This window comes from Tachypleus tridentatus, chromosome 2, assembly GCF_004210375.1.
Source record: "Tachypleus tridentatus isolate NWPU-2018 chromosome 2, ASM421037v1, whole genome shotgun sequence".
In the NCBI taxonomy this organism is placed as follows: Eukaryota; Metazoa; Arthropoda; class Merostomata; order Xiphosura; family Limulidae; genus Tachypleus; species Tachypleus tridentatus.
Genome location: NC_134826.1, coordinates 64,100,759 through 64,112,448, shown reverse-complemented (window position 1 = coordinate 64,112,448; position 11,690 = coordinate 64,100,759). Strand labels below are relative to the sequence as shown.

The following is an 11,690-nucleotide window of genomic DNA, read 5'->3' as shown; positions in this document are numbered from 1 at the left end:
ACATTTTTATTTTATTTTAAAGTAATACTTTTATCCCTTATTACAGTAACAGTGAATTTCTTAATTGCTCTGTACACAATATTTGGGTAAAATCCCTTTTCACCTGCTACATATTTCATTAGTAACAACTCATTTTTAAGTCTTCATGTTTTTGTACATAACTTCAAAATTCTGTGAACATAAAAAATTTTGGATTTTTTTTTGCTTCAGTATGACGTGATTCCTAGTGTGCTGAGGTAAGAACAAAAGAAGGTCTCCAGTAGATAGATGTTTTTTTTAAAAATAAACAAATATAAGTTACACATTTTAAACTACAACACTGAAAATTCACAAATCTCACAGAATCATATTTCCAGCAAAATAAAAAATTTAGGGGAAAAATATTAACAAACAAAATGTGTTGTTAACCAGGTAAACAACTTATTATTTTTCTACACTTCTCTTAAATTGTTTAAACACAATTTGGTCACGTACAATATTGGAAAGATTAAAATGCACCATCTTTCTACTTTACTGCTTAGCTTTCTCACCATGCACTCATTCAAATACAATTCATGACAAGAAATTAACCTTTATGGTTTCCACACTAACTTTTGACATTGTGTGTATCTTCCAGAAATTTCACAAGCTTTAAGCAACTGTTAATTGACTGGTCCAGGTGTTAAGTAATATATGTTAAAATTAAACATACTTTTTCATTTGAGTAATATCTGTGATACCTCCTAAATAATTATAAATGTCATTTTTCATTAAAGCTTCAGTTTGTTACTTTCTCTTCTTTATATAAAGTTGGTCAATTTGACTAATATTGTAATCACCAAAACAAAAGTCAGAATAAATCTCAATCACTTTTTTTCTTTCTCGAACAACTTCAAATTGTAACATTAACTACACATTTATCCTAAACAGCTCTAAACTTGTAACAGTAAACATCTTTTTATATTAAATTTTGTTTCATTGCCCTTTAAACCCATGTCTTAACTAATATTTGAGCCATATAAGTTGTAAATCACTTTACTAATGAATACCTCATATGACCCTAACTATGCTACAAGAGCTGTTAAAAATCAAGCTGAACCCACTGATGTATATTTCATGGGAATAAAGTTTGAACTAGAAGGAAAATAGACAACTCTTTACAGAAACCAACATAGCAGAATATATCATTTGATCAATTAAAATCATGACTTTCTATCATTTATATGTAAATAACATTAAACATTAGAGAGAACTACTTGCAACTTCTGAAAAAAGGATGTGATATGTGAATATGGGAAAGCGGGCCTTTCTTTTCATTTTAAAGACTGTAACCAAATTAGATTGAAGACTATAACAATTATGCTTTGCCAAAGTGATTACAACATCATGAGGATTAATTTACATTAAATTTCATACTTTTTGAAAGAGTACTAAAAATATTAGAGATTTGCCATTATCTACAATCATATGTTACAATTTTCACACTAGGGGAGCTGAGGATTTTGTTTAATGTCATACAATTCAGAAAATAAAACATGTACAATGTTAAATTTTGAATGTAACTCACTAAAACCTCATGACGTGCACAGCCAAAAATAGTTGTCCACTGTGAAAAGTGTTAATATATTTTCATGCCAATGGCAATCACAAACAAACATAAACTTAACAACTGTAATACCAATCTTTTATTCTTTTTTTTCCATAAATTTTGTTTTTGTATGATAATGCTTATTAAAAAAAAGTTAATTTAATGTAAAGGAAAAAATAATCACATTAGAAACACTTAAATAAATATTTATTGGACAGAGCCCATTTTTCTCATGAATTTCGGCCAGACATGGCCAAGCGTGTTAAGGCGTGCGATTCGTAATCTGATAGTCGCGGGGTCGCATCCCCGTCACGCCAAATATGCTCGCCTTTTAAGCCGTGGGGGCGTCATAATATGTCGATCAATTCCACTATTCGTTGGTAAAAGAGTAGGCCAAGAGTTGGGGGGTGGGTGGTTATGACTAACTGCCATCCCTCTAGTCTTACACTACTAAATTAGGGACGGCTAGCACAGATAATCCTCGAGTGGCTTTGTGCGAAATTCAAGATAAAACAAACAATCTCACAAATTTTACCTTACTTTTACTGTATTAAATTCTGATACTTACAGCTGTGGCTACAAGAATAGGCCTACCTATTCGAAAAGACCACAAAGCATCCTCTCTTTCCCGCTAAGATTTATTACCATGTATACTTGCTACTGGGTAGCCTTCTTCTGTCAGTAAGTGCATCTGCCCCTTTCTTGGATTCCACAAAGGTCAAAATTAAAATGTCAGGCGCTAATGGAAAATGCAAACAGTTTCAATGTGCTCTAAATTTTTAAGTCAATACCAAAAAAACATACAACAGAACTTTTTAAAATCAATATTTTTTCACATTATATTACTTGCTAAAATATAATAAAGCTCAGTAATAAATTTATCTACAGTATTATATCAGGTTTCAAGTGTCAATAACATCACAGCTTGATATTTCTTACAAAAGATATGAGATCAGAGTTCTCTAAAACACTGCTTTTAATAGCTGAAGATCTATTCCATCAACAGATTCAATAAAGTTCATAAAATCGTGTATATATAAAATATGAATTTTAATTATTAAATTTTATATAAGTATATGATTTGACATACACATAAAATTACAATGAAAAAAGTTGGTTATGTAGGATCAGCTGTAAGTATCCAACAACTTGTACACTTCTCTGTAATTTCAGAGTGAATGAAAAAGATTAAGTTAAAACCAAACATGTTAAAAGAAAAGAGTGTAGAAAAAATCCATCCCATTTTCAGCAACAAGCTTAAAAACTACGCTGATCATGGAGCCTATATAAACATGAAGCTTCTCAAAATTTGGGTTTTCCAAAAAATGTTTTCTTTTACCAGTTGCTGTAGTTAACTTTATACCAACATAAAATATTCTGTGGCACAGTTAGGCTTAACAGTTATTTTTGAAACACCTTTCTTGTTACAAGGAGCTTTTAAAGACATTAATGCATATTTTTTGGGTAACAAGACAGGTAAAGAATGATGCCAATTTTTGAAGCTATAAAAAACTTCTCCAAAATCTACGATATATGATTTAACAACTCGATTTAAAAACAAACATGTTTATTAACTACTTCAAAGCAATAACACTAAATTTCAATGATTCAAGGAATTTATGGGCAATCATCTGACAAGAAACCCACATTCACATGACAGGATCATTCTGTTATTGCAGTTTACATAAAGAAATACCACACTAACTAAAGTATAGATTGACATATATTGGAAATCCTTCTTACGCTATTTGCACATTTTAGTCCTACTGCATTTAAAAGGTCCAGCAAAGAGGACTGTTTATCCAGTGCATCTACCCATACTATCTTGTGAGTGATGTTTTCTGATGTACTTCCAATACGACCCACAGCAACAGTGGCGGTGCCAAGGGGGGCTGGGGGGCTCGACCCCAAATGAGCCAAGCCCCCATTAAGCCCCCAATATTGTTACCTACATATAATTATAAAATATGGAAAACACAATCGTCGTTGTTGCTTAACAATTAACATCAAAGAGACATAGATCTGTAGAACTCAACGTCTTCATTAAGACGGAAGTATGTGCCATGCGTCCCATAGCAACGTACTGAATGCACTGAAACTCATGCGCTGTATTGCCACACCCTGTGTAATGCCATTCTATCTTGAACTTTGACAAAGATCGGACAACCATGTTGATTTCAAGTTACAACAGATCATCAGGGATTTTACTTGATTTATTTATTCATTTATCTTTTATTGAAAAGTAAAACATAACTTGCATGTATAAGTGTACTGTGCATAGATAAAAACTATGAAGCATTTAGCTGATGTTATGTCCTTTGTGAAATTATTTTGCATTGTGTATCAGCCATCCAAAATTGTAATGATGATTGTGGCATACACTTAAAATTGTAACTTACAATCCAATTAATGTTATACTTATGATTAGATAATAACCTTACATGTTAACTAACCAAATAATATTTCTAAACAATTCTAGAATGAATTTTTAAATTGTCATTGGGTTATTTAGAAGTACCTAATTTAATGTAATGTAGTAGTTACATTATTGTAACAGGTGCTTGTCACACTTATGACAATAAGAACAATATCACAATCACAGTTTGTCCTGTATGAATAATGTGAACTTATGAAGAAACCAGCCTTTCTGTGAAGGTCAACTGCAATTTAGACATTTTGTTTTGGTGCTACTATGACCATTCAATATCCAGACCGCGGGTTTGCTTAGTTCGAGCGCGCGATTCCCGCCTCGAACGCCTTAAGGGTATGATCACCGAGCCGCTGATCATGGTGTACGCTTTGCATACGGCTAATGATCGGCTCAGTTCGATCGAGATCCAGATGCCAGCCGCACGCCACCCCCCCCCCGCTCATTCCCATTAGCTGCCCACAGTTTTACAACATGCCCTATCAAAAGCTGTGTTTGTGTTCCCTAATTAGCCCTATAATTTTACATTATCACTACCCTCTAATTAAGTACTTATTCTATATGGTTAAAGATAAACACTTCATCTAACAGTATTTTACGGATATGTTCTGGATTTTCATGTGCTATTAATATAATTTGGTGATTTCAATGCCGCAGAGCAGTTGTTCGTAACGTTGCACTATGCTTAGTTGTTATTTCTTCCTTATTCATGAAATGACCTAATAGTATGTATGTTATATCTTTTTCCTTAGATTTCAATGTTTAAAATGAATATCCTTTGTAAGCCCTAATGCCAATAAAAGGAGAGAAATTCCCATTCGTTTCATATAAACTGACACAACTTGAAAGTAAAAAGTGGTACAAGCAGTCAGCCGGCTCAGTTTGACGTTCGCGCGCTCTGTATAAAAGTGAGTTATGTTTGTTTACGTGGCTCTCGCTCTCTCTGGTACTCGGCTTCACACTGAAACACACACTCAGTTTGGATTAATAAAAAAAATCAAAATCAGCGACTAGTTTTCAAACAAGGACACCAACACACAAGATAAGAGTCAGACATCACCCACCAAAACATAAAACCGGTCATACTACACATAGGGTTGATTATGCAACACTACCTGCTACCCAAGAAGGTGCAAGTGAGGAGGACAGTGGTGATCATGATAGTGAGAATGCGACACGACTAGTGCGGGACCCCAGCTGCAAAAGGGCCCCACTCACACCCAGGGTGAAAAACTACCACCAGGACCCAAGGACCTGAGCCAACTTCCAGATAGTGGTCCTAGCTGTCCAGACTTGAAGAGATACCCAGCCACAGAATACAGCTTCATGTCTGAAGCTTCTCAAGACATACTTTCACAACAGCAGTGGTAACAACCGCACCAGCAACCTTGCTGTCATGTCAGTAAACTCCAGGAGGGCAAAACAACTCGATATTGATACTGTTATAGAGACATTTGCTGCCAATCACCAGAACAGGTGCATTGTTTTGAAGTAATATTGACTATAAACACAACATGATGAAAGATAGTTAGCCTGATAGTGACCTTACTTTTCCTCAGAGTGTGTTAACTTCACATGGGATAATTCGTTTCTGCTATGTAAACTATGTCTTTATGTTATATTTCTTTTGATTTGTAGCTTTACTCTTAATTGTATATTAAATGTTCAATCTAAGCTAATCTTGATTTTCTTTATTAGTATGTATTATCTTGGGTGGAACTTAGGTGAGCTTCCTCTTTTACATATACGCATCTTTTCATAAACAGATTATTTCTAATTTGTAATAATGAATTATTAATCATTAATGAAAACTGCATTGAAAATGCAGTTCAAAATAGCACACCTTTTTGAAATGTACCTTGGTATTTACATTATTATAATTTACCATCTATACTTCATATTGATGGCGTTTTGGGAAGCCCCTCCACAGTTTACCTCAACACCCCCTCCCAACGAAAATATCCTGGCACCGCCACTGCACAACAAGAAAAATATAGTTATGTAAACACTTCCTAGCCAGCTCCTAATAGGTAAAAAACAAAATATAACTAATAGTCTATTTTTGCCTAAAAAAGTTTATTATACACTGACTATCTATAAAGGTAATAAAAACAGAGAACCTTTCAGCTGGATCGCCCTTTTAACTACAGATCCCAAAAAGTGCAGCAGTGTTTCAAAATGAGCATTTAAGGTTCCCCAGCATCGATTGTTAATTTTTATTTTTCTTATTTAACTACACTACTTCTTAGTTTTGCTACTTAACAAGCGTCTGCATAAAATTATTATTAACTCTGTAGGCCTGTAGATACTTTGGTATATTTTTTATTCAGCTATAACCACCTTTTATGTGTGTGTCTTAAAGCTTACTGATGATTAAATATTTAAGCACAAAAATGTGGTTTAAAAAAACTAAAAAATACTCTTTTTGTTTTCATTTTGAAGGGTTGGTAGCATTTAAAGAAATACATATTTGGAAATGGTTCACCCTGCAGTAAACAACACAATTTTATTCTGCAACTACACAAAAAACAGCAAAAATTAGTATTCTAAGCCTATTCAAAACCACATGAACTTGTATCTTAGAACAGCTGGTACGAGTATTAACACTTTTACTAACAAAGCAGAGAACATCACTCATCTTCTGGTTAATAAAGTTATCAAAGAGATGACATAAGAAAGTCGAAACATTGTCCTCTGCTTTATTAGTAAATGCGTTAATACCCATACTAGGCATCCTGAAATACATTTTTACTTCAAATGGGTTTCTCATCATTACAGAAAAACAAACACACGAACCTTTCTTTACAAATCCATCGATGCAATAACTATAAAAAATTATACTTTCACCATTTAGTGTATGTTAAACAGAACAGAAATTTTGGAAATGTTTGTTTGTTTGTTTTTTTGAAATTCGCACAAAGTTAGTCGAGGGCTGTCTGTGTTAGCCGTCCCTAATTTAGCAGTGTAAGACTAGAGGGAAGGCAGCTAATCATCATCGCCCACCGCCAACTCTTGGGCTACTCTTTTACTAACGAATAGTGGGATTGACCGTCACATTGTAACGCCCCCACGGCTGAAAGGGCGAGCATGTTTGGCGCGACGGGGATGCGAACCCGCGATCCTCAGATTACGAGTCGCATGCCTTAACACGATTGGCCATGCTGGGCCCTTTGGAAATGTTGCAAAAAACATCGTTGTTAGCCTATTCCCCTGTTGGTGGCATATTGTGCTCTAAAACAATGCAATGAATCTGTGTGTGTGTTTTCTTATAGCAAAGCCATATCGGGCTACCTGCTGAGCCCATCGAGGGGAATCGAACCCCTGATTTTAGCGTTGTAAGCAATGAATCTGTGGCTCAAAAGCTATGTCAGCACATGATCTGCCTTATCTAACACCAGGTACCTTAGGGGAGAAGACACTTTACAAGAATTTTTAAGAAAATCATGTTTGAATGTTTCTCTGCAAGTAAAAACTGTCACTGCAGATGTGTTATAATTATGATGTTGAAATTGAGCAAATATTTTCATAACGTTTTATGAAAATGTTGAAGAAAATTAAACAGCATCCTTCAAATGCTAAGCTTGAAACTGAGATCCAAGATGAATGTGAGTAATATAACAACACTAAACACACACACTTTAATGATATGAGTGAACATGTAAATTATCCAAGGTAAGCCCATCTTGTAAAGAATTTTATTTCACAATAAGAAACAATGTAAAATTAAAAGGAAAATCAAGTTTCTAGTTGTCAATCTACTGAATTTGAAAAACATATGACTTTAAGGCAATTTGTAACAAAAAATGAGTTCTAACAAACAAAAATGTTTTAAGTAATAATCTAAGTGGCATCAAAACAAAGCAATGAAGGATATTTTTTGCTTCCACTTAAAAAAGCTCAAACGTTTGTACATAATATTTTCACAGCAGAACTTACTTTATAAATTTTTATACACAAATTATGATTTACCTAACACTTAACCCTTTTATTACATAACTAGATTTCATGGTCAGTCCCCAGTCAACATCATTTCTCCATCACAGTAATATTGTAAAGTAACTGCATATTTTGCTGTCATACATATTACAATAAAATATTCTGTAATAAGCATCATGATGTACAAGACACTGTCTTATATCTTGATGTTATGGCATCAATAACCTACCTCAATTATTGTAAACACCCAGAGAAGGTATGGCGATCAGCTAATATTTCTGTGCATGAGTGCCTTGCATCATCTACCAGTTAGGGACAGAGCTGAGGGATTTTTTATACTCGCATTTCCCTCTCATGCTTCCAGATGTTGGCACACCCTTAGCGTCTGGCAGTTAATTCAAGAATATGAATGGTTGTTGTTTCCTGCTGTAGAGAGAAAACTTTTTGACAGCCATAGAGAAAAGTCAAACTCTGCTGTTAACAATTAATCTTCCCTTGACTATAGTCGATTTATGCAATGCAGGATTAATTAACTGATGTAATTCGATTCTAATTTTCTTTCTCTTTTTAAGCAAAAAGGCTTACATTAATTTTACTTTAAGTTTTTCATTCGCACATTCAATAAGTTTACTTGATTGTGAATTTATAGCAGCAGGTCTTATTCCCAAAGTAAAAACAACCAGGTACAAACATATGAAACTCCCTTCCAGACACACCACATATTTTGATCAGTAAGCTAGAGTAATCAGTATTTGGATTAACTCTTTCACTACAGTATCAGTCAATCTGAACTGAATTTTGACCCCTTCGTATACATAAAAATTAGAAAAGAGATTTAACATTAACTAACTGATATATTTGCATTCTTTTAAACTGATATAACTTTATTTAATTAACCATTGAGAGAGTATATTGTACACTGAGCTCTTTCTAATGATTATATATACTCTTGTTAACTAACAATGTATGTACTGTAGGTCTCAAGGTAAAGTATACAAGGTGAGCATGGCAACTGAACCTGACTCAACCATATGTATTCATTACAGTTTACATAGTAGCAACTTCTAAAGCAATAATGTAGTAAACATTACAAAGCTTTTGCACACGAAAATTCAGATTTTTTAATTAGGTATTTTTTATTAATAGTTGTTTGTGAAATTGTGCATTCTTTTCTAACTAGTACAAGAATAAAGTGATTTCATTTTGAGATTAAAAATACTTTTCTTTGTCTCAAAAACCTCATTTTGCTCACATAACCTCCAGAACTTCTTAAATGAATATATAACTTTTTTCAGTAAAACTTTTTATTTTTGTTATTATGTTTATAACTTAATTCTTCAGCTTGTAGGAAACTCAAGTATAATGAAAAGAGAATATGTAAAATTAGAAATAAAATAAACAGCTGTGTCCTTTTTTCTTCATTATTAATCAAGAACTTTCAAAGTACGTACCCTGAAAGTTTCAACTGTAAAACTGTAAAACGTATTCCATAAATTTTGTGTTTATTTTACTTTCAACATTTAAGGTTAAACCTACTGTATATAAAACTCAAATCACTGATCGTCTGAGCTTGTCTTTGTGCAGCATGCTGTAATATGTACGACATTCTAGAGTAACAATCCATAAGAAAAACAGAAAATTCTCATTCATTCATGCCCTTGCTTCACGAACACAATATTGCACTAAGCAGCTTATGTTTCATATAGCACTTACAATTTCCAAGGGTAATAATACTGCAATTGGAATGTGTGAAAACATTTATTATATAGTTCAAAAACGTGCTGGTCCAATAAATATTGTAGGTCCTGAGCCTCACAAATCCATTTACATACATATTTCAGTACTATTGCTCATCTATTTCATGTCTGTCAAATCTCACGTATGTATGGTGTTATTTGGGCACATACTTGTGAGATTTACTACCCTTTTGTTTTAAAGCTGTGAAGTTTAAAATGTGGTTTTAAATTTACCTCAATTTATGTCTACTGCATTTGTGTCACGACATATACTATTTCGGTTACCATACATTAATTTTGTGTATACGTATACACATTACAATTTACTCATAAATGTTTAAATTTTAGTTACATTTCTTACAACATAGAAGGTAAATAAGAAACACATTGAAAAACATTTATTTCCAGTATGTACCAGTGTTACAAAATTCTGCACTCGTGCATACATACTATCACTAAGCCTTGACTAGACATGAGGGTGGGGTGTGTATAGAATTTTTGTGGCTTCAAACATTAACCTTTGAATTATAAAAAAAGACAATAAATTACAGTATTAGAATCCTTAAAACCTCTGTAATTTAGTAGTGTCAAAGTGAAGAATATAACGGTTGAAAAAATCCTATTTATGTTCATTTCTGTCAAAATTCTTTCTTTCACCTTCAAGTCACTTATAAACTGTAAGAATTATGCAGAGGGGAAAGTTCTCTTTTATTGGTAATAAACTTGAGCTACTTTGTTGTAGGTGATACCATTTAAGAACTTTCAAATCATTGGTTTGAAGGCCAGAGCCACTTCAACAGATTTGCTAAATATATTGATATCTTAGCAAATCATAGAGACGGGAGGTTCTCATTTCATATTTAGTAAAAATATTATTTAATATAAACTTTGAAAATAATGTTCCAAACGTGCACAACAACAAACAAGTAACAAAAATTAATATATAATATTAATTTGATTTTCATATACTTATATTAATGTGGTTTAATTACATTTTCAATGTCATCTGTACGACACACAAAAGAGAGTTTATAGATGGCACCAAAAGCCACAGGATTAAAATGATGTTGAACAAAGACTGAAAACTTAAGCTCCTCTTCCTGGACTCATAAAATAAAATAACTTAAAACTATGATGAAATACTACATTTGAGTATTCATTTTCAGCTGATCTGTATTTACTTATCATAAATTAATTAGAAATGGATATTTATTAAAATTAAACAATATTTTGCTTTAAGCAAAAATAAGTGGATAAAAAAAAAAACTAATTGGAAGGTTACTCTAAAATCATTTCTTTATTCACATTCAAAATGATTGGTTGTTGATTTGAAATTGTTTTTCATACTGATTTTGACTTTCCCTTTTGATTTCCTTCCAATCTCTTTGAAGGAATGACAGAAACAATTATACTTACAGAAACTATACGAAATACTTCATAAACAAAATCACCATATACTTATCAACAAAAGCAAGCATACAAACATATTACTTATACATACATAAAACTTACTTCTGGTAAGTCCTTTTGTGGTCCATTTTCATAGATATGGTTTAGAATGAGAACCAAAAATGCTGCAGTTTTCCCAGAACCTGTTATATAAAGAAGAGAAAATAAAAATTAAGATCGTACAAAACACATACAATCTTATGCTTAGATGTCACGAGTAAATAAAATAAACCATTTGCTTACAGCAAAATGTAAAATCACCTTGGCCATCAGTACAGCTAATTAAATGCACCTTTCTTATGTTTCTACTTATAAAGAATATAATGCATAGTTCCCTCAGATGCATACCATTACTGTTAAAATTATTTTCATGGCTTGACCAGCTTAGAAGAAACTCAAAGTAATAAAACAAATGATGTAACGTTATACTATATGCAGAGCCTTCATACAGCCAATATCAACTACATATATACTAACGTAAATTAACAGGAGATAAATCCAGTTGTGGCCGATAAACTGAATCTGTTAATTATTACTTTAAACAATATCCCAAAGAATTAAAGAGTATATCTGA

At 32.7% G+C, this 11,690-nt stretch overlaps 1 long non-coding RNA gene across 1 annotated transcript; it reads right to left on the bottom strand.

The window, feature by feature from the left end:
* Positions 1 to 1,923: 1,923 nt before the first annotated feature.
* LOC143235818 (uncharacterized) lies at positions 1,924 to 10,694 on the bottom strand. The gene is made up of 3 exons (XR_013019377.1): positions 10,660 to 10,694; positions 8,161 to 8,357; positions 1,924 to 2,306 (listed from the first exon to the last, which is right to left on the bottom strand). It is a non-coding gene; the product is annotated as an uncharacterized LOC143235818 (long non-coding RNA).
* Between the last annotated feature and the right edge of the window lie 996 nt (positions 10,695 to 11,690).